The sequence below is a fragment of the Myotis brandtii genome, unplaced genomic scaffold (assembly GCF_000412655.1).
Source record: "Myotis brandtii unplaced genomic scaffold, ASM41265v1 scaffold18, whole genome shotgun sequence".
Lineage (NCBI taxonomy): Eukaryota > Metazoa > Chordata > Mammalia > Chiroptera > Vespertilionidae > Myotis > Myotis brandtii.
Genome location: NW_005356674.1, coordinates 8,948,281 through 8,973,280, shown reverse-complemented (window position 1 = coordinate 8,973,280; position 25,000 = coordinate 8,948,281). Strand labels below are relative to the sequence as shown.

Genomic DNA, 25,000 nt, shown 5'->3' with positions numbered 1-25,000 from the left:
TTTTACACTGACAAATTCAGTATCGACATCCTCTATGTTTTTCCTAACAGTGTTTATTGTTAATGTATTTTCTTCCCTAAATAATAACTACAAATAATCTAGAAACATTTTTAAGAAAAACACCTTTCCAAGGCAGGTGTTGATTTACTGATAATGTTGGATATTTTTATTAACTTTTGTCTTAAGTACCTGCTGGATAGAGGATGAACAAATTTTTTTGAAAAATAATTTTTGTAATGCAAAACACTGCTTTTTGAGATAACAGCATTGTAGATAGTTGCAGAATGACTTAGGAAGTATTTTCAGAAAGAGAAATGATTGCTATCAGGTACACTTTTTTCTTCTGTTAGAGTATGTCTTATACTGAGTCCTATAGTTAAATGTTTTAAATCTTAGCCAATTTATTTTTTAAAATGTTTTTGGTTTTGAAAAATTTAAAGTCAAAGAAAATTTAACAAGATTGTAAACCTGTCAGCCGCATTCCTCACATCTTGTTATTCCAAGCAGAGTGAGGAAATAGAAGAATTGGGGTTTCATAGATGTCTCATTGCACATATTGCAATAAACAGCTATAGAATTATATCATGAAATCAGCTATCCTCACATGCAATGTGATCAGGTTGTTTCTATGGTAACATTTCCATTTGTGAATTTTTGTAGAGTTAAAATTCATAGTCATCACATCATGCTACCATTGGCTTTTGATTTTTCATATAAATAAATCACTGTGCTACCTGCATGCTTTTAAGTAGCACCAGTCATAGCACTTAACTACCAACCATACACTCTAGGTTAGGGAATCCAAAATAGGAAAATGAGAACATTCTGCTAAATTGCATTTTAAAGCTGTCCTGATGTTGCTGGTAAAATTTTAAATGCTTTTTAAGAGGAGTAAGAGCATTGTCAGTTACTCTCTGAGATACTTTAATATTATAAGTACATGATATGAAATTTGTTAGGTGTGGTAGCAGTAACAGGTAAGGAGGGCTTTAATTTATCAGCTAATTGGGTGTGCTAAATCACCAAAACACAAGTAATGTCCCTTCTGAGACCGAAAAGATTCATTTTCAGAGCTGTCCCCTTTAATTTTAACCTTTAATATTAAACTGTTTGAAATTTGTTCTGTTTTCAGATATACAGAAGTTGCTCTGCTTCTTTCACTTCTGATTATAAAACTAGACTCTGATATTTTAGATTAACTTGGATTAAAATAGCCTGTAATGTTTCCTTGTATCACTTACTGTATTCTCTTAAAGATTCCTACTGTTTTTGTTTTGTTTTGCTTCCTAAAGCCCCCTGCTGCTGTTGATTACACCTAGATCTGCTACTGATTGGAACTGTTAAAAGGCAAAGATAGTGTGGCTGGTTGCTGAATCATTTAATTGTAGGACTAATAAGAGATGTTCACTCCTGAACCTAAAAGAAATAATGACACTAGAATATTTTGTATTCTAGGAAGCCAAGAAATATTTATTTTCTTTTAATAATTTTTGAAGATGTAAAATTTATTTATTTGTAAGTGAATAGAGGAATATCAGCTATCTCTTTGGATTCCTAAACCATATAACTGAATTCTGTTGAGAAGAAACGAACAGAGAGGAGAAATTCTAGAGAAAATTTAGTGCTATCATTCCCCTCCCCAAGGCAATTGAATACTATTACTTTTTATAAAGATAAAACAAATGGATAACTATATGTATGAAAGTATTGATTCAGTAGTTGAGACATTTGATAATAGCAAAAAATTTAAAATTAAATGTCCATTTATAATTGAGGTTGTTTGTAAACCTAATGCACAATATATAATGAAGTTATATAAGACATAATTTTGGAATCCAAAGATGGGATTTCCATGATAGCAATGGGTATTTATGAGGCACCCACAGATCAAGGACAGCTATCACTTTGTACTCTCATTACTTCAAATTTTGAGATAATTAGTTTTGTGCTGAACTTAGTAAGAGATTATTTGAGGGGTTATTGTTAAGCACAGGTGTATTAAATGATACTTTATGATATTGCTACTCCTGTTCATCCTATATCCTATATAATAAAGAGGTAATATGCAAATTAACCACCACACCCTCACAAGATGGCTGCCTACGACCAGGATGGCAGGGGCGTTAGTGAGGGACAATCAAATGACTGAACAAGCAGGCTGCATGGGGCGACCAGGCTGTCAGGGGGGGCAGTTAGGAGCAATCAGGCCAGCAGGGAGGGGGCAGTTGGGGGCGACCTTGCTGGCAGCAGGGGGCAGTTAGGGGTGACCAGGGTGGCAGGAGGGGCAGTTAGGGGCAATCAGGCCGGCACGCAGAGGCAGTGAGGGGTGATCAGGCTGGCAAGGGTGGGAATTGGGGGCAACCATGCAGGCAGGCAGGTGAGTGATTAGGAGCCAGCAGTCCAGGATTGTGAGTCGGACATCCCCGGAGGGGTCCCGAATTGGAGAGGGTGTAGGCTAGGCTGAGGGGACCCCCCCTCCCCTGTGCACAAATTTTGTGCACTGGGCCTCTAGTTATAAATAACTGCTTATTCTTTTAAAGACATTTCAGTTTTCAAGGTGCAAACTAAATGAGTGGTTTTAAGTAATTTGAAGTTACGTACATCTGTCGGGAGGTATGATTGCCTATAACTTGAATTGGGAAAAAGACAAATGTTTTTTTAAGATATATTGTTGAAATACTAATTAGGGAAATTACATGGAGGGTACTGTCCTGAAAGGTGCTGCCAGCAATTTATACAATGGATTGGAGAAAGAGAGACCAGTTAGAAAGTTGTCCTAAGAGTGAGGCAGGGAGTAATGAGTGCTGTGATTGGGGTGTTGACAGTAGAAATGAAGTAGAATTCAGTGTTGGGGTGTCTTATTTTTGTTGGTGACCCGCTGAATCAAGCATCAATAAGCTTTGAAAAAACTGTTGGCATCTTATTAATGACTAATGGATGTTCATGTCTTCTTAAGTAATATACCATTAGACTGTAAGTTCCTTGAAGGCAAGTATTCATTTTTGTGGTCACAACACTTGACACAGCATATTGCTTATAGTAGTTATTCAATATTTTAAAGTGTAAAAAAAGTAAAGAAAACAGAAAACTCTTGAACTGGTTTGCTAGGACAGTCATAGCAAAGAATCACAAACTGAGAACAACAGGAATGTATTGTCTCAGTTTTGGGGCTAGAAGTCTAACATGAAGGTGTGGCAGGGTAGGTTCCTCTGAGGGCTACAGAGGATGGATCTGTCCCAGGCCTCTCTCCTTTGCTTGTAGAGGACTATCTTCTTCCTCTGTGTTCACATCATCTTCTCTCTGTATGTGTTTAATTTTTCAGTTTCTATAAGAATGCCAGTCAGAGTGCATTAGGGCCCATTCTGATGCCATTTTAGTTGTCTCCAAAACAAGGTCACACTCTGAGGTATTGGTTAGGACTTAAACATATGAATTTTGGGATATCATGATTCAATCCATAACACATCTAAAGTTGATATGGTTTACAGACCAATGGCTAATACACATACATTTAATTAATTGAATAATAAATGCCATTCCTCTCTAGTTATTAATGTCAGTATAGGGACTCATAGCTGTATATTCCTTTAATTAATACCATGTGATATAATTATCACCTGTTATTTTATTATTTTTAAATTTATATCTGCAATTTGGCAGCTTATCATTGTACTGGTTTCCATCTGGTGACAGAAATAAGAGATGGGAGGTTAAGTTTGAAAAGTACAACAGAACTATATTGTCTACCCTCCCCCTTTATTTCACCATGTTTAGAATAACCTAAATTATCATCCACCCCCACCACCCAGACTTCTTATGTTTTATGAAAACAAGCATTATTATCTAAATATTATTGATAAGAACAAGATTATATTTATAATGTTACTAGAGGCCCGGGGCACGAAATAGGTGCACAGAGAAGGGGGCTGAGGGGACCCCCCCTCCCCTGTGTCCAATCCAGGACCCCTCAGGGGATGTCCGACTGCCTCTCTCAAGCTGGAACCGCTGGCTCCTAACCGCTCACCTGCCTGCCTACCTGTTCACCTCTAACCCCTCTGCCTGCCTGCCTGATCGCCCCTAACCACCTCTGCCTGCCTGATCTCCCCTAACCACCTTTGTATGCCTGCCTGATCACCCTTAACTGTTCCGCTACAGCCTGATCACTCGTAACTGTTCCCTAGCTGGTATGATCGCCCCTAACCGCCTCTGCCTTGCCCCGCACCCGGGACCCAGGATTTCCTCCTCCAGCCAGTCGCAGGCACCCAGGACCCAGGACCCAGGCTTCCCTCCCTCTCACTGGCCACAGGCACCCAGGACCCGGGCCAGCTTCGCCCGGGCTGGCCACAGCCACAGGGTACCATGGGCAGGCAGCTTTGCCCAGGCTGCAGCCGCAGGCGCTGGCGCCCGGGACTGCAGGGCTGGCAGCTTGTCCCTCTCCCAGGCCACAGCCCCAGCCGCTGGCGTCAGGACTGTGGGGCAGGCGGCTTGTCCCTCTTCTGGGCTACAGGCCGAAGTGCAGCCGCTGGCGCCTGGGACCGCGGGGTGGGCGGCTTGTTTCTCTCCCAGACCACATTCCCAGCTGCTGGTGCACAGGACTGTGGGGCGGGCAGCTTGTCCCTCTCCTGGGCCACAGGCGAAGGTGCAGCCATTGGCACCTGGGGTGTGCAGCTTGTCCCACTCCTGGGCTGCAGCCCCAGCCGCTGGCACCTGGGCCCATGGGGCGGGTAGCTTGTTCCTCTACTGGGCCGCAGCCTGGCTTGTCCCCATTCCTCTTTCGTGAGCTCATTTGTGCCTGGCTGATCCCCATTCCTCTCTCCCCAATGTTGAGTGTCTGAGCTGTTTTGGTGTGAGGGTGTAATGACTATTTGCATATTAGCTCTTTATTATATAGGATTATGGCATTACTAGAGGCACGATGCACGGAATTTGTGCATGGTTAGGGTCCCTAGGCCTGGCCGGCAATCAGGGCCAATCTGTGGAGCTACCAGTAGGTGGCCTGGCACCGCCTGCTCGCCAGCCCGCCTCCCACCACTGCCGCCGGTCGCCTCCTTCTGCAGGTGACTGGCAGGGTGATCAGGGGCCCCACTGGCACCCGCCTTGGCTGGCCTGGAGCCTGTGGGCTGGGGGCAGCTCCTGCATTGAGCATCTGCCCCCTGGTGGTTAGTGTGCGTCATAGTGACCGGTCATTCCAATGGTCATTCCGCTCTTTGGTCGATTTGTATATTAGGCTTTTATTATATAGGATAATAATGTTCTTAGCAGATGCAGTTTTATGTACAATTTTGATCTAGAAGAGATCTCAAAGTGTGGTCCCTGGACCAGTAACTCAGCTGTAGTTGGGACTATTAAGAAACGCAAACTCTTAGGTTCTATTCCAGACCTATTGATGAAAAATTCTGAGGGTGGAGTACAGAAATCTGTGTTTTAATAAGACTTCTAGGGGATTGCTATGTACACTAACATTTTGATCTCTTCTAGATGTTAGCGGACCTAAGCTGTCAGTTGAACATCCCCCAAGGACTCCAGGACTGGGAGAGGGTGCAGGCCGGGCTGAGGGAACCCCTCCTCCCAAGTGCATGAATTTTGTGTCCGGGCCTCTAGTATTTATATAATTTTCATATATGCAGGCATATTCATAGTATAAATTCCTGAGAATGTAATTACAAGGCCAAAAAGTGTGTGTGTGTGTGTGTGTGTGTATGTGTGTATGTGTGTGTATGTATATATATGCGCCAAAATGTGTGTATGTGTGTGTGTGTATATATATGCGCCAAATCACCTTTCATGTCCCAATTATACCAGTTATACCCCCTTTAACAGATATGTTATTACAAAATGTGTGTTTTGAAGATGCAGAAGTGTTACATAACAGCATTATATTTTTGAAGAAAACAGATGTATGTTATGGTAAAAAAGAAACAAACATAAAACTTAAACAAGTGTCTTTCAACAAATAGTATATAAAGACTACTTCAGAGTTTCTTACATTTAAGTTATGTTTTAGAAACTTCTTAATGCATAAATTGAAGATAGAATTGAAGATTGTCTCTACTAATCTGAAGTAATTCTGCATTTAGTGATTCATTAAAAAGTAATTTTTGCATATCTAGGAAAACATATCTGAAATAGTTTTCATTTACTGTCAGTGAGTACTTGGACAATCTTTAAATGTGGGGCTTATTTGAGATACTACATATGTAGTTGTTTAAAAAATTAAGAATTTTTTTTTGGTAACCACCATAATGTTTTTAATTAAAACTCTTTTTAGGTTTTTCACTTACGTAATATTTTTTCATTGGCTTATCTTGTGTTAATTATTTCAAAATCTAAAATGAAGCAGTAGTTAGACATAGACATTGGGTTTTGGTGTTTTTAAATACATTCTATATTTCCCTCACCCTCCTAAACCCCCCCCCCCCCCTCTCTTTTTAACAGTCTCTTAACTTAAAACTACTAAACAGATTTTTATTTTAATCTTTGGAACAAAAAATGTTCTCTTGGGCTGATACCAGTACTTTCTATGCCAAGTTACAGACCGCAGTCTATTTTTATAGGCCAAGATACAAACCTCTGAAAACCAGAGTTTATAATGGAAACATTGACAGGCCCTTCGCTTTCACAGCACACATGGCACTGCTGAAATCATAAGGTATAAAGCCCAAGATTTCACATTTGGGGTGAACATTGAATTTTCAGCAATTGTATTGTCAAATGCCTTTCAATTAGGATTTAATAAGTGTCATGTGCAAATGGAGCTATGGTAGTGACCTAAAAGCACATTGAATAGGCCTGATTTCTGCCCTCTGAATGGTGATGCCAATGTACACTGAGAAGTACTTGAATAAATCTATTGGAGATGGCCTGGTGAATGGTTTTGTTTGGAGGGATGTATGTGAACTTCTTATCACTAGATTTTATTTGTGGTAAAACCTTGAAAATCCTGCATGTTTTTGCATGGAGGTCACTGTGCTTGTGTTCCGGGTATTATTACAAAGCAGGTGATAGTAATTGATTACATCTTCATTTTAATAATATCACTGAAGAAAGCTTAAACCTTATATTGTTTCACAGTCAAGCAAGTTTGATACTTTGTCATTAGGTGAATTGAAATTTACCATTTTACCTCCTCTTTGAGGGATCCTACTAGGTAAAAAGTAGAAATAGCCTTCTTCAAAGACCAATATTTGATTACTCAGCTTTATTTGATTAAAGAAAAATAAAACAACAACCTTGAATCACTATGCTTTGCTTTAGTTATATTTTAGTTTCAAAGGGTCCTTCAACATTAATTAATGATTGCCATCAGATAACACCGAGTGAATGACTCTACAGTATATTACTTACTTTAGAGGGAAACATGTCAGATGACAATGTAGGAAAATAGTTAAAATGGTTTGAGATATATAGTTAATGTTTGAATGTTCATAAGGTTTGGATTCTTTCTCTTGTAACACCAACATTTTTTACTTTTTCTTTCTGCCTTTTCTTTATCTTGTTAAGTGCTGGAGAGAAGTAGAGGTGTTATGTCAGATATGCTATCTCAGAAGCATTGTGAAGTGTTAGAGAAAACCAGTATCTTGTGGGAAGATAATGAAGTGATAGTTTGTTGCTACAGATTTTGCAAGTACATTCTGCCAGAAGGAATAGGTAAAAGGAAGATGTTAATTTGAATCTAAATCAGATTTTATGTTTTAGTTTAAATTTTCCTTATCCATTGACCTATATCCATATATACTTAATAAGATGTGGGTAGGAGACATGCTTGCTATCCTAAGAGCTATCTTTTACTTATCAGACTGGTTTTCCATTAATGAAGAGATAATGGACAGTTAAAGGTTTTTGAATCTGTGATTACATTTCCCCCCTAATGTGTTAGGAATAATGCTTTTGTATCCTGAAACATGGAAAATCTCTAAATGGAAGCTATTCCGTACAGTTGTACTAATTCTAGACTAGGGGGTCCTCGTTTTCATCCTTTGCTTTCTTGATCCATTTCTTTAGGGTGAAAAGTATGTGTATATGAACTCTCCCATCGACTACCCCTTTGGCATTGCTGTAGAAAACCTCACCACGAACTTTCAGGAAATAGTGTTGATCTTGGTTATATAGATAAAGGATAGAATTCCCTCATATTTCAGAAATGCCATTTTTATGATGTATTTCACTATAAAGTGAAATGAAGGAGTGTGTGTATATGTATGCATACACACACACACATACTGAGAGAGAGAGAGAGAGAGAGAGAGAGAGAGAGAGAGAGAGAGATACAGACACTGAGTTCTTAGATTTACCGATTTGTCTGGTTTATAAATTATTCCAGAAACAATGGAATAATAACATAAGCATAATACTACATGAAACCAAAATCCAGAAGAATTGTTAGAGCTTACTGAACTTTGACTTTTTAAATTCTCATCCATAGACTTATTGACATACCAGACCATTCACAAAGTCTATTTTATCCTGACTCTATTAGTAAATTTATCTGATCCAGTCTTACCACTAGCAGTTTCTGACTAAAATAGTTTTTAGGATGGGCAATATTTTTAATTAATAAAAGAAGAGACTTAGAATTTGCTTTGCCTGTGCCTCATAAAGCAGGGGTTGTGTGAATTAGTTTGGTGCCCAGGTTTTTCTTTACTGTTTCATTCACATGTTCATCATTCCTTTCTATTCTCTCTTATTAGAACTTAATATGCCAGACAATGGGCTAGGAGCTCTTGACCTCCAGCTGTCATCATTTACTCTGAAAGAGCCAAAGGTTTTGAATTAAATTAATGAAATTGATACTTTTAAAATTTGGGTACAAGGTTGGATATTTTTGCTTTTTAAAAATATATTGGCATTAATAGGTCAAATAAGCTAGCATTCTGTCTTAAATATTTTCTTTTAACTGTAGGGATAAAACAGGTTTAGAGATTGTTGGAATGTAGAAAAGGAATTGACTTCTGAATTAAAAAAACAACCCTAAGAATGTCTTAAAACTAAGGTAAATAATTGGGGTAATTTTTGTCTACTTAATTTTCAAGAAAATATAAGTATTCCAGGTAAAAGATTTGTTTGATGGATGATACTTTATGCCTAATTTTGAATATACAAGAATATCTTGGGAAACTAGAAAATGGGGAAGCCATGGGAGGAAGGGTTAATTCCCATGGTTGTAAAAATTATATTTTCTTTTTGTCACTTAAATCTAAATTGTGATCACTCCCTCTAAAGAGAGAGAAATGAACTCTAGTTACTTTTCCTTTGCTGATGAGTTTACTTGTAACCATCAACACTCCCCACCCAGGTGGTTGGTATTTTTCAACTAAGCATATATTTGTACACTTGTTCATTATTGAATTATATGTTTTTTAGGTTGGATCAATTTTTACTTGTTTTTAAAGCAAACCAGATATGTTAAAAATGAAAATGTACAATTAACCTTTCATTTGAATCACCTTCATTTAGGAGATATTGTTGCATCACTTTCTTTTCATAAATATTAATGTGTCTTTTGTATGCCAAGCACTATGCTAGGCCTTGCCCTCATGAATTCAGGGGTGGCAGTAAACCTTTAAAATATATGCTTGTATGTAAACACACATAGTCTCTCTGTCACTCAATTTCTCCCCCACCCCTTCCTCTCACCCAATTGCATTAAGTACAATGATGGAAAGATAGGGGCTTCAGGATGCATGTAACAGAAGAACTAACCTAATTTAGGAGCTGAGGGGAGTGTTAAGGAAGACCTCACTAGAGAAGTGAAATTTCAGTTTTGTTCTTCTTGCAAAAGAGGACAGATGTTGCAGGCTGAGGGCAAAGCCTGTATTAAAGCTCTGAGGCTGGAATGAACTGATCGTTGGGGAGTTTATATAGATAGTGTGGTTGGAGTCCAAAGAGCCCAGAGACAAAGGTGAGAAAAGAAGCCAGACAGTAGGTCAGTGGCAACATAAGACATTGTAGTTTTACTGGAAATTTTAACTCTCGAGTGGTAACTTATTGAAGTGTTTTAAGGAGGGAGAGTGATATGAGTAGATTTATTGTTTTAAAGATCATTCACTGAAGGGATCTTGATTGAGGGGAATATGAAAGGAATGCTGGGAGATCTTGTTGGGAGGTTTTAGCAGTGGTCCATGTAGTACTCCATTTCTGGATTGCAATAATTTATAAAACCAATTCCTTATTCATGGATACCTGGATAGTGTTTGACTATTACAGTCAACCTCTTTCTGTATAAATTTGGCTAGAGGATAGTTCAGTAGGATAAATTCTTAGCAGTAATATTGCAGAATCAAAGGGTATATTTGAATTTCTAATTTTGATAGTTATTGCCAGATTGCTTTTCAAAAAATTTACACTTACATAATCAAGTTAATATCAAAATGCGTATTTCTCCACATCCTTATCAACACTAGCTATTACTCACTTTTTTGTTTTGCAAATTTGAGGATTGAGAAATTACTTCTAATTGTTTTAGTTGATATTTCTTTAATTATGAGTGAGGTTGCATATTATATTATACACACATATATATATAAACAACATTTCATTTTTTGGTGAACTATCTGTTTTTCTCTTTTATTCGTTCACTTAACTCTTTCAGTTTTATTTGTCTCATATGCTTTTCAAATAAGGGACGGATACCCTTCTTACCCACTAGATTATAGAGATGATCAAATAAGTTAGTATTAATCTGTGTTTTTCCGCCTCTTTTTCATTGTTATTCCCTAAAAAAGCTTGTTTTTTTTACCTTCATCATTTCCCTTCCCCATGAAATTTTAATATAACAGATATACACAGATATACTATGTACTGTGGCCTTTTGGAGGGCCATACACCCTTTTAATATGTAAGATTGCCCACTCCAACCCCAATAATCATTTTTCTCCCCTCAAGAACAATGACACTTCCTTTGAGAATGCATGGTATATGTGAAAGTTTTTGTAAATTTCAAAGTGCTATTTAAATGTCAAGCTTCATTGTTAATAATTTGCATTTCATATGATATAATATTATATGTCTGTTTTGCAGCTGCCTTTTTCTCATTGCAGATTTCGCTTTTGCAAATACAGGGATTTACTATTTTGTTGTTTATTTTGCTGCATTTGGAACAATCTTACTTGAGTTGACCTCTGATTAGCTGCCTCTGCCCATCTGTGCCTGTCAAAATCTTACTCTTTTTTCAAAGCCTGTCCTAGACGTTTCCTTTTTTCATGAAGTCTTCCTAGTCCCCCATAATTGTCCCTTGACCTCTTAGAGTTAAAGCTGTATTCTCCTTTGCTGTGACATTCTGTCTTTCATTATGTGGTCTGTGTATTTTCCATATTCCATATTCCACCTCCTGACAGATTGTAAGTGTCACGGCAGCAAGGATGTTGCCCTCCTCATTCTTTGTTCCCTAGTGTTCCTTTCCCAGGGCCATTGTATATAATAGGAAGCCAGTAGGGCTGGCTTACATGAATTTCTAAAGAAGTCTGAGTTCATGTCCCAGCCACTTAGTGTGTGACCTTGGGATGAGAACCTTGACCTGCTGGCCTCAAATTCCACCTGCATACCTGTAAAATAGGGATAATGATGATGCTTTTCTGATAAGATTGCTGAGAACATTGAATGTGATAATAACATAAAACACAGTGCCTGGCATTTAGTAAGCATTCAATAAAACATTAGCAATCATCAATCTTGCAAACATTTCTTAAGTGCAGAGGAAGACATTGAACAAATTATAATAATAATTTATCTTTCTGGTTCAGGATCATAATCTAGTGTTCATTGTACCATATTTACAAGGGGGAAAATTTGGTTTTCTTTAAATCATTATTTTCAAAATGCATTCTGCAATATAATTAACAGTATGGAGACCATTTTAGTATATGAATGATGATTAATATATACAGTGTACTTTTGATATTTCAGTATTGTATTAAAATTATGTACCCATGATTTGTTTTGTTAAAATCCTATAATTATTAAGCAAAAACAGCCCAGTTGAAAATTGAGCAAAAGATATGAATAGGTACCTCTCAGAAAAGGAGACCTAAAAGGCCAGTAAACAGATGTGAATGCTTAATTTTATGCGTCAACTTGACTGGCCCACTGAGTGCCCAGGTATTTGGTCAGAGATTGTGGGTGCTGCTGAGAGGGTGTTTTGGATGAAATTAATATCTAAGTGGGTACAAAGCAGATTGGCTCCTATGATGTGGATAAAGGCCTCATCTAATGAGTTGAAGGCCAGACAGAATAAAAGACTGACCCTTTCCCCCAACAAGAGGAACTCTACAGCCTACTGCCTTGCACTTCATCTACAACGTCATCTCTTCTGCCCGATGGCCTTCAAACCAGAATATCAGCTCTCCCTGCCTGACAGCCTTTGAATAGAGCATTGGCTCTTCCTGGATCTCCAGCCTGCTTGCTCACCTTGCAGAGTGAATTTTCCAGCTTCTGTAAGCGTGACAGCCAATTCCTTATCTATATCTATATATCTATATCTATATCTATATCTATATCTATATCTATATCTAATCTATATCTATATCTATATCTATCTATCTATCTATCTATCTATCTATCTATCTATCTGTATATAAAATATAGAAATATGCTAATTAACCAGGACGCCGTAATGGGTCGGCTGTACAGGAGGAGGTTGTGCGCACAGCATCGGGGGCAGGGTGGCAGGGGCCTCTGTGTGCCTTAGCTGAGGGAGGCCCTGATCAGCAGCGGCCGCAGCTGCTTCAAGGGCCGGGGAGCGAGGCAGGGCCGGACCAGCAATGGCCACTGCTGCTGCGGGGCCCAGGGAGGGAGGCAAGGCCAGACCGGCGACTCGAGGGTGGGCAGCGCTGCGTGATTTTGAATCGTGCGCTGGGCTCCTAGTAATAAATATTTCTAAATAAATAAACCTCTGTGTGTGTCTGTTATATATACATATACTGTATATAGTCTCCTATTGGTTCTGCTTCTCTGCTACTCCATGATACAACATGGAGTTCATGGAATTATTGTTTTTTTAGTATGCATTGATGACTTGCAGAAATCTTCAGCATTATTCATAGAATCCTATGTTTAGTTCATCAAGATCGTATGTGAGCACTGTGTATTGTCCTCTTTTTAAATTAGCCCTTTCTTTTTAAACCATGTTTCATTTTGTCAATACTGTAAACATCCCCTCTCATAGAAATGAAATCTAAACAGTTTTATTCTCATTTTGAATTCCTATAATGTTTACATTTTAAAGCGATATATATATATATAAAATCAGTTTTCTTACATGGACACATCTAAGTGGTTTTGATGTTAAAAACATATAGTCAGAAGTTATATGCACACAAGCTTCTTTGGGGTGAAGGTGGAACCATTACAATCGAAATGGATATCAAAGATTCTGAAACCCTCAAGTTATATCACTTTTCAGTGAAACTCAAATTCATTATTTTATAGTAAGTTTTAATATTTTAAGTGATTTTCATTATCTGTTATTATACAAAATAGCTATATATTTATATGTCATCAATTTGGGAAATTGAAGTTTTTCTTTTCTCTATTAATAATGATGATCTATTATACTTCAAACATTTTCACATTCATACTGAAACTTTTGGTTCTTATGCCTAAGTATGTAGAAGCTTCTACTCCATGAGCAAATAAGCTATTCATTAGATGTCACTAATCAATTAAATCATCAATTTTCATATGGAATATAACAGTCTTTACACATTATTGATTTTTTAAAATTTAAGGTCACAGAACTTATCATAACTTAGGTTCTTGGCAGTATGCATATTAACTATTTACAACATGAGAATGAAAATGTTATATATTTGAATAAGAATAGTCTCAAAAAATTAACAAAGTTTAATTTTTTTCGATTCCCCCCTCAAAATAAACCTGTGTTTTTCAGGGGTAAAGTTAAATTATTCAGAACTTAAGAATAGTGATGTACTCTGTCTCCCCTTAACAGGGTCCTCAGTGGCTCTTGGATTTTGTCAGAATGTTTCATTTTTCTGTCATTTGATTTCCATTAAGAAGTTCCAGCTCCTTTTCTTAGGGTAATTGAAAAACAAAGTCTTGTGGGGCTGAGTTAGTACATTTGAGTAGTACATTTTGGTCTTTCCAATTAGCAATCAGATACCAGCTCTAGAAAACAACTCTTTCCTCTTTTGGGTGTATTCTTTTAGGATTTCATCCTTTTTGAGTTTTGATCTCATTTAATAGATCCAGGAGCTTGGACAGTGGACATAAGATATTTTCCCATAGACATTTATTTTTATTTATCTACGGGTAGGGTTGTCAAATAAAATACAGGATACACCTTTAAATTTGGATTGCAGATAAATGATGAATACTTTTTAGTATAAGTATATTCCAAATATTACTATTGTTGTTTTTCTGAAATTCAAATTTAACTGGGCATCACTATTGTTATCTTATTTTAGATCAATTAATTGATTATTTTAATTAATTATTAATTCTAAGTCTGGCAACTCATTTCCTGGGCTTTTTCCTCACTAAACTTCGAGCCCCTTGAGTGAAGGGGGCGACTGTACCCTAATTCATCTATACCGAATTTTCTAGTCCCCTTAATAATCTGGTGATTTTTATGGACTGAAAGAATGAGCTCTATAATTATCTGTAATGTGTTTTTTTTCATCTGAGTATGTATAAAACAACTTTGATCTGCTGAGTTTGCCCTTTTATGTGAATTAAATTTATTGGAAAAAATCATGTTTCAATGAATAGTTGGAGATCTCAACCTTTTATCTCCCTTTCTCTTCCCTTCGTCATCTTCCGCTTCTCTTTCCAGCTCTTACTATAATTAGCTAGCATTAACAGCAAATGTTTGCTTTAGTTAAATTATTCAGAACATTTATTTTACTTGTCAAAGGTTAGATCAGGTTGTTGTTTGAACTGGTAATTAAATGCAGCCTAATATGCTCTTGTATTTATATGCACTATAAGTCTGGTTCCTCATCATTCTGTATAATTTTACGATGTTCAAGGCTGACATTTTAAAAAGGTTTTTGATTTCGTAGAAAAGAAACATTCGGAGTAATCTAGTTTGTTATCCGATGGGAGTGTCCAAAATTATGGTTGAAAGCGAATACTACATTTCAATGCTGTTGTAACATGAAGTATCATGGTGGTAAATGTCACCAAGTAATATAAAGAATCAAGGTCACTGCTTACTGGATTTGATTTTGATATGAGGATCAGTACTGTAGTACTTAGCCCATAGTAGGTGTTCAATATGTATTTAAGTGAGTTTTTTAGGTCATATTATACAGTGTTGAAGATAGTTCAAACTCCTGTACCTCAAAAAGGTAATCTAAGGTGATATTTGTTCCTACAGCATACTCAAGATGGGTTTTAAACCTTTTAATTTGTATGCTTGTGTATAGGAACAAATATAACTCAATTAATCTTCATATCTGAGAATTACATTATATTATTTCTTTTGTGTTTTATTGATTCTTTGAATAATTGATTTTTGTAAGTTCTTGTATGCTAGTATCTTGGAGTATAGATAAGTAAAACACACCCTATATCATTAGAAAGAGTGGAGATTAGTGGAAAACCAACCATCTTACTAAGGAATGGTTAATGTTACTGTGGAGTTAAACATGAGATAAAAGTGCATCTGAATCAAATTGGATGAAGGAATGTTGAGAGGTGACTTTTGAGCTGAATCTTAAGAAAAAGTATCAGTTGATTAGGCAAAGAAGGCTAGGAAAGCAGTGCCAGGCAGAGAAGACACATGTATGGAAGTTCTGAGGTAATGAGTTTGGTATAGCTGAAGAAAGATGAAACGTGGAGAAGCAGCAGGTATTCCCTCCTCTTTACGTAAAGTATTTAGTGGCTTCTACTGCCCCTAGGAAACAGCTCAGGATCTTAAGTGTGGTCTATAAGCCATGCCTTACATAGCCTTTGTCTATTTCTTGAGCCCAATGATCACCTAAGCCAGTGATGGCGAACCTTTTGAGCTCGGTGTGTCAGCATTTTGAAAAACCCTAACTTAACTCTGGTGCCGTGTCACATATAGAAATTTTTTGATATTTGCAACCATAGTAAAACAAAGACTTATATTTTTGATATATATTTTATATATTTAAATGCCATTTAACAAAGAAAAATCAACCAAAAAAATGAGTTCTCGTGTCACCTCTGACACGCTTGTCATAGGTTCGCCATCACTGCTGAGCCCGACTCCTTGCAGCTTTGAATGAAATGTGCATGCACTGTCTGTCCTCTGAGCCCATGCACATGATGCTTCCTCTGCCCAGACGGCCCTTCCTCCCTCTTCTAGTCCATTCTTACTATTTACAGTCTGCACCACCTTTTAGTTATCAGTGTGAATTTCAAAGGAGGTAGTTGGTCATACATCTGCTACCTTATGAAGATTTTAAATATTGATTATTGCTGTCAGTAAACTATAACAATGAATCTTTGTTCCACTGCTGTTTTTAGTATGTATTCCCACAGATGATTTTATTTAATCCTCATGTTAGTCATGAGATAGGTATTATATGAAATTAACAAATAGATAAAATTTGTCTTTAATTACAAAATGCCATCCTTTATTTAGAATTTAATTTCTTCTGAAGAGACAGTAGATAATTGAAATAAAAGTAAAAACATCTTTCAAAACGGTAGACATAGAGTTGGTTATATAGCATACCTTCTTTGTGTTTGTGTATTTTTAATAAAATTGACTTAAAAGATTAGCTGCAAGATATCATCTACTTGATGTCAAATATAAACCAGATGTTATACTAAAATACTTTCAACCTCTACTTTTATCTTTGAAATTCTATTCCTTTTTTTTTTTTTTTTTGGAGGGGGGATAATATATACAGGGCTACTTAGACATTTTAATGATTACCTTTTTTCCACGAACTTTATTAATTTGATTAATTTCAGTCATTGGTTTATGACATGTTCTCATCATTGGCCTGCAAATGGTCCTTTTATTACTTATTTATGGGTGGTTAACTTTATAAAGGTTGCATATTGCATACAAATTAATATGTTACTAGTTTCTCAGAAATTTCTCAAAATCGAAACATTTACATTGAAATGCAAGGGCTTATGATAGTCTCACTCACTGTACTAGTGTACTTAAGAGAGAATCTCTAGTTCCAGCACTGAAGAAGTGGGTTATTTTTTCCAGTAAGGGTGTGGGCTTTACTCACAGAGCACAGATCACAGGTGAGGTGCACAGATTTCTTGTTGTCTTTGGTCTTCCCTGGTTTCAGTGGGAAAGCGGAGGATCTCTAGCCAAAGGGCAAGGTTAAATATAATGGCTTCCCATGTTATTGAGGATGTGGTGAGTGAAGATGGCAGAAGTAAGAAGTATGTGTGGGGGTAGGTGGAGGGGGTGTCCAAGAGCCTGTTGGTCCACAGGGAATTGTGCTCTCTTCTCCCATCCTGTGTCCCTAAGCATATACTGAGCAGCAGCACAGACCAGGTGTTTGTTCAGCTGCCACAGGCTCTCCCAGGAGAGGACTCTGGGTCTGCTGCTGTTACCGAAAGAAACCTGTCCTTGCTTCTTTAAAGCAATTATTAGAAGATCTTAATTACCTAATTTCTAGTCTGTTTTATGGGATCTGTCTTATCAAATATCTTTAATTCTAATCTCTTTAACATTTATTTTGTGCTAATATACATCCCTAGCATGTACCTAGGAATTCTTGAAAAACTGATTTAAGTTAATAATCTAACTTGGATTCAATTAACTTTCCTCTCATTGTGCTTTATTGGACTCTTTCAAATTGTTATCAGGAAGGCCACAATAAAACACTTAGGGTACCTTCCAGATATGAGAGATATAGGGGTGAATAAGATAGATACAGCCTTTGAATTCATAGAACTGATATTAGGAGGTGATATAATATGTAATATGTGGTAGCATGTTAGGTGGTGATAAATGTTTTAAGAAAAGTAAGACTGGGTAATGGGATGAAGAGTAGGAGAGAGTATTTGCTGAGTGTGGTCCTGTCATCATGGGCGACCTCACAAATAAAGTGACATTTGAGCTTGGACTTAAAGGCAGTGGAGGAGCGAGCCATGTGGTATCTGAGGGAAGTGTTTTGGAACCCAGGAAATTAAAAAGGCCCCCTGTGGCGAGAACTTGTTGGTCACATTTGAGGAGCTATAAAGAGGCCATTAGGGCTTGAGTGGCATGGGGGAGAGTTGTAGGATAAAAGATCAAAGCAGTAGCTGGTGGCAAGATCATGTAGAATTTTATGAAGATTTTGTATTTTATTCTGAGTGAAATGAGGAGCCATTGGAAAGTTTTGAGCAGCAGTGAGATATGATCTGAGTTAAATTTAAAATGGATCACTCAGGCTGCTGTGAGTACATGGAGGGTAGAAGGCTAGGTTGAAAACATGGAGACCTATGGAGGCAATTAAATCGTCCATGCCAGGGATGGCAGTGACCTGAATTAGGGTGACTGTGGTACAGAATGGTTTAATTCTTGATTTTATTTTGAAGGTAGGCTTGATAAGATTTGCTGGTGGATTAGATGTCCTCCAGGAAAAGCTTTCTGCACCGACCTGATTTTGAGGAGATATCTGAATGATATTAATTGGCAAAGTATTCTCAGCAAAGGAAATGGGATGTGCATAAACCTAAAATGGCAACGAGCTCTCCTTTTTTAGATAGAGGAAGGAATGGGAGGGGTGGAGGAGAGAAACATTGATCAGTTCTCTCCTATACTCATCTCAATTAGGCTTTGAACCTGCAAGCTGGGTATGTGCCCTGATCAGGAATTGAACCTGCCACTTTTAGTGTACAGGATGACGCTCTGAGCAACTGAGCCATACCAACCAGGGTGATGAGCTGTGTTTTTGTGTAAGGGATAGAAAGAAGTCCTATGTGGACAGAGCATACTCAGGGAGGAGGGGAGTGGGAACTAAAGGTTAAACATAGATTTAGGGTCTCTTAACAGCATTTGCATTTTATGCTAAGAATGTTGAGACCCAATCTACAATGAAAAAAGTTGCATTGGATATTATGTGGTAATAGATTATTGGAGGTGGATATGTTAGGCTGATTTCAACTGGCAGTTGGGTTATATAGTAAGGGTTCTATTACATATATCAAGAAGGCTAGAGGTAAGGTGAATCTAGGATTTATTAATCCACTGCAATTAAGAGTATACATCATTTTTGAGAGAAAAACGTCTAAAAGCCCCTGGGTGACTTTTATTCACATTGAATGGCTCATTCCAACCAATCTGGTGCAAGAAATTGGGACCATCATGATTGACATAGATCAATTATGACTCATACTCTGGGAGCATGTGGCTTGTACAAAATTTGAATTTTCTTGGAAAGGCAATCAAGAGTGTTTACAACAGCAAGAAAGAATGGAAGCTGGGAGACAGGAGGGTATTGCAAGAGTTTAGGAGAGAGGTGAAGGCTAAGACCAGTGTGCCAGAGATGAAGGTTAGGGTTAGTCATATCCCAGAGGTGAAGCAGATATTTGAGTAAAAAATATTAACTCTTTTCTGAAGTCTCCCATTACATACTTCTTGTCTATAAGAAGACTCTGTACTAATTTTATCTATCTACAGAAAAGTAGAACAAATAGTTTTTCATATTCCAACTGCTGGCATTTATTGATTGATACTGTCCTGTGGTACATCACAGTAAGAGAAATGGTGTAGAAGACTAGGGTGAAAGTACTTCTGGCACTGGTCCACAGAAGAAAAGCTAGGTGTACAGATTAAGTATAGGATTTAGAAAAGTGGATAGGAAAGTCCTCATCAGGAGCAAAGGAGATATGAATAAAACTGGAGGGAGGAAAGTGTAAATGTTTTAATTTAATAAGCTACTCTGATGAGACAGGATCAGAGGATGCTTATTAGCTGTTGGCCTTCACTCAGTATGGCACTTGGTCCTGTAGAGAATGGTGTAATGTGAATCTGTAGCATTTGGGGATTAAATCATTCACAAGTTTGACTATTTGATAGTGATTCCAAAGGTTCAGTCTGACTTATTCATAAATGATAATTTTGTTGAGGCATATATAAATTCTGCTTGCATCCACATCTTACTTGCTATTTTCTTTTCCCACTAAACATGCATTTACTCTCAGATGGTGATTTGGGAAGGAACATATACCTTGCAACTACAAAGGGCCTATTAAAATTACAATCCTAGATTTTGAAAAAGATTGCCTGGGGAAAAAGTAAATGAGAATGCTTTGCATTAAATTATAGTTAACATAACAATAAAAACTTTATCCTATAAATCCCGGTTTAATTTATCTCAGGACATTTATTAAGTAGTTGTTATGTCATCTGAGGTGGTTTTGCCACTAATAATTGTGTGACCTTAACTTCTCTGGTTTCATTACCATTAAAGCAGATAATAGCATCTACCATGTAGAGTTGTGAGGTTTAAATGCATTTATATGTAAAAGTACCTACACAGTGTAAAAGTACCTACTTCTTTAAAATGCTATGTTTTTTGCTGTTATTATTAAATTAAAAGCACTATCTTTAAAATACACAAACACACACACACACACACACACACACACACACACACACACACACACACTATACTTACTGATTTCAGAGAGGGTGAGAAAGATAGAAACATCAATGATGAGAGAGAATAATTGATTGCCTGCTTCCTGCAAGCTCCACACTGGGGATCGAGCCAGTAACACCGGCAAATTTAGAGTTAATGCAAGAGAGTTACATTGGCCTTTAAATAAGTTAATTAAGTATGAAATGCATTTATATGTAAAAGTGCATGGAACCATGACCTCCTGGTTCATAACTCAATGCTCAACCACTGAGCCATGCCAGTTGGGCTAAAAGTGCTATCTTTAATAAAATTTCATTGTGTTTTCTATCCCTACCACTTACTGATATCCAAGGGATAATGTCATATTCGCATGGGCTTTTAGAAGGATCTCCCCACTTTATGTCCTATGCTTCTGAAAATACCTCAGGCCTCCCTGTGTTTGCACCAGGGAAGTTTTTAGACAAAATGTTTGATTTGATTGATAATTATACAAAAAGCAGCCATTTGTTTATTTTCCTTATTCTTAGTAGCATCATCATTAATATAAATGGCCAAGTTATTATTATTGTTTTCTCTTTTCAAATATTGCTCATTCTTTTTGAATTCCTAACTGCTTGTTATAGTTATTTTGATTTTATGAAAACCTAACTATGTAGTTTAATAGCTAGAGGTGGTATCTATATAAAATAGGGACAGTACAGTTTAAAAGAGTATTTTTGTAGCGTTATAATAACAAAAGGTTTGGTCACTAGGATGAGCTGCTTTCCCAATTTTTGATCTTGAGTATCTGTTCATGAGAAATCTGAAGCCATATGAGGCTACACTGTGGAGAGTTTTTTGTTAGTCCACTTTAACACTTTATAATGCTCAATTTTCTCTTGTTCCACTTTATAGCACTTGAATATTGAAAGCCATATATATTTTTATTTTGTAATATAAATATTTAAGCCCACCTGTAAACTTGTCATATATTATAATCTATATATTTCTGATTAGGTATATTGTTTATGAATCTAGCATTTTTATAGTAGATTGTTTACCTTAAACATCTTGTTCTGATAGCCTGGAAATTGTAAGGACTAAAGTTGTTCTAATTTTCTTAAAATAATTATGCTTAGTATGTAGACCCTTATTGTAGTTCTATACCTCTTTAATAGACAACACTTGAGTAATACAATTGTGTGGTTGGTAAAAATGAATTAGGGTTTCAGGATTTTACCAATGGGTGATATTTAATATTGAATGACATGTATGAAGACAAATGCTTTTATATATAATTTATTTGGCATTGTAAATGCATTTATCTTGTGAGAAACAGACCCCCTGTTGTCAGATGAAGTATTCTGGAAAGGTTTGGAGTAAATAAATAATAAAACTACTTTGATATACAATCTAACCAATATTAAATATTAAGACTTTCAGATGATTGATTTTAATACTTAATTAACTTATTTAAAGTCCAATATAACTCTCTTGCATTAAAGATTGGCAGAATTAAAAAAATAGAACTTAATTCTTTCTCCTTCTTTGTCTTCTTTCCCACTTCCCTCCATCCACCCTCTCTCTCTTCATTCCTTTTTTTCTTTCTCTCCCTTCCTCTGTTTCCTTTTCTTCCTCTCTCCTTTGCTCCCTCCTTTTCTCCCTTATAATTAAAACTTTAAAATATTATTATTTCCACAATCAAATTTACCTCTAGGTACCAACATTTTTAAATAAAGAGTTTTGCCAATTCTATGATGCTCAATTATTCTCTTAATTGTGAAAATATAACTTCTATCAAAGTTTCTAGCTTTTAGAGCTAAGATGTCATATTTTAGGTTATATAGCCATTATGGTAAATGTATGCTACCTGTAACAGATACTTATTCATGCTATATCCCTTCTCTCTTTTATAATCGTGCTCTGGAAATGGTTCATTTAAGCTCTTTGATATGCTTTTCTTATAAGAGGTATCTTTATGTAAAGTAATATTACTCTGTCATTTGTGTTAGACTTTAAGTTTACCATCAGTCAAGAATTTAAATGAATGAAGTATGCTTTATGAGCTCTGAATATGGATGTCTTTAGAAGACACAATTCAGAATGCTAATTCTATGCCTGCGTATTAGAAACAGCGAAAGAATGAATGCAAGCTGAAATACATAGAACTTCCACTTTAGGAGGAATACATTTTTCCCCCCAGAGGCTTTGATTATATAATGGCATTTTAAAAGAGAAAATTTTATTCAACTAACCTGTTTTGTCTGTACAGTGTTAATAATTTGAAATTTTCACTTAGACACTTGTTTTGCTTCAATTTACATGAAAAATAATACTGTTTTGAAATTTTGTTTAATGTATATTAAAACTGTTTTCTAAATTTCTGTGCTAACTCTTACCCTTTCTTTAAATATTAACTATTTCACAAGACTTCCTTATTTTCAATCAGATCACTTTTATCTTAACACTTAATACTGTAGGAATCAAATTGGTGAAACCAATACAACTGTCTTTAGGATTAGAACTTGGATTTTAAATGGCAGTTTCAACCTCATATGCCAATTCCTGTAACTGGGATAGCAGTAAGACCATATTGCACAACCAATTTTGAGTTCTTTTGAATTTTGAGTTCATGTGAAGTAGGATCTGCTATTTATAAGAAGTATATCAAAGAAAGTGATATCTCCTTTCCCAGGTATTACAAGGTACATTGCTGTACTTCCTCAATTGGAAAAAATAAGGTTGCCTCTGTTTTTAAAATGTTTTGAGGACCATTTTTTTGCCAATTAGGGAAATTATAGAGACATCTTAGTATTATTTAAGAAACTAAAATCCATCAATTACAGATTTGAGTAGTCATTTTACATTTTGGTCATTATATGTTTTTCTCTCTATAAATCTAGATTCTCTGTAGACAAGATTAAAGCTTATAAAGTATAGAAATCCAAGTTTATAATATAAATAAATATAAAATGTAATGATCTATTGTAAATTTCAAAATGTTTATGCCATTTTGACTTTTACAGTGATTATCTTAATATTTCAGACCAAAAATTTTTTTAATTTATATGAATTTTTGTCAAATACTATCTTATGGTCTGATATTTATAGGTTAAATTTTATTCATAATAGTGATTAAAATAAATATAGAATCACTTGTTTAAAAACCTTTGATATTCTACTTTGTAGTCAAATATTTTCATTTTTGGTATTGTCAAAACACAAATTGGAAAATTGCCTCACATTGGAAAGCAAAAGTATATTGTGATTTTATAAGATAATCACAATAGCAGCAACTAACACACTTAAGTATTTTTTTTATTCTAGAAAGCTAAAATGGCCCTTTATATTTAAAACAAAACAACAAAAAACAAAGCAGCACCTGCTTAATAAGTTACTTTTAAACTAGATTATTATTTAAATCCATAATTAAAAGAAAAAACATTATCTACTTTTTCAATAGACTTCTTCATATTAACTCATTATTACTATTCAGCAGGTTGTCTTTATTTAATTATAAAAGCATTTCAGTGATTCTGTTTTAATCCATAGGCATAGTAATTTAGAATCTTGTGGATGTCTAACTGAATAGAATTATTGTAGACTGGTGTGTTTGGTAAATTTTGTATTGTGGTTATTGGCTATTACCATAGACTTGTCAGTTTATAAAGAATTGTTATTCAAGTTAAAAACAAATGATTTCTTGAACTAATTTTCTCTAAGGAGTAAAAAAAATTAGGAACCTGTGAGCATCTTACATGAATGTATGAACATTATCATTGTGTAAAGTATTTTATTTTAACTATAGAAAGGTTTTTTTATATCCTTTCAAAAATATACTTTCATATCAGTATTTGTCTATTTCTCATAGAATATATAAAGTCCCCCTTTTTTGTATATTTTAGGTATGTGAAACTTGTGACAGTGAAAGAATCCTATCTAATAAAGAAGTAATATGCAAATTGACCATCACTCCAACACACAAGATGGTTGCCCCCATGCAGACACAAGATGGCTAGCAGGGGAGGGCAGTTAGGGGTTACCGGTCCGGCAGAGGATTGCAGTTGGGCACACCGGGCCTGCAGAGAGGGCATTTGAGGGCGACCAGGCAGGAAGGGGAGGGCAGTTGGGGCAACCAGGTGAGCAGGGGAGGGCAGTTAGGGGTTACCGGGCCGGCAGAGGATTGCAGTTGGGCGCACCGGGCCTGCAGGGAGGGCATTTGAGGGCGACCATGCAGGAAGGGGAGGGCAGTTGGGGCAACCAGGCCAGCAGGGGAGGGCAGTTGAGGGGTACCAGGCCTGCAGGGGAGGGCAGTTGGGGGTGACCAGGCCTGTAGGGGAGGGCAGTGGGGGTGACCAGTCCTGCAGGGGAGGACAGTTACAGGTGACTGGGCCTGCAGGGGAAGGCAGTTGGTGGGGACCAGGCCTGCAGTGGAGGACAGTTAGGGATGACCAGGCCTACAGGGGAGGGCAGTTACAGGTGACTGGGCCTGCAGGGGA

At 36.6% G+C, this 25,000-nt stretch overlaps 1 protein-coding gene across 12 annotated transcripts in view; it reads left to right on the top strand.

The window, feature by feature from the left end:
• The window catches only part of TBC1D5 (TBC1 domain family, member 5), a 425,203-nt gene that overhangs the window by 131,880 nt on the left and 268,323 nt on the right, over positions 1 to 25,000 (top strand). The window contains exon 5 of one of the 12 annotated variants that reach the window (XM_014537569.1): positions 20,083 to 20,175. The exons of 10 other annotated variants lie outside the window; for them this stretch is intronic. The gene's annotated coding sequence lies outside the window, so the exon portion shown is untranslated. Of the gene's footprint in view, positions 1 to 20,082; positions 20,176 to 21,600; positions 21,617 to 25,000 lie in introns of those variants that run through there. One more of the 12 variants, XM_014537573.1, reaches the window with a different exon arrangement.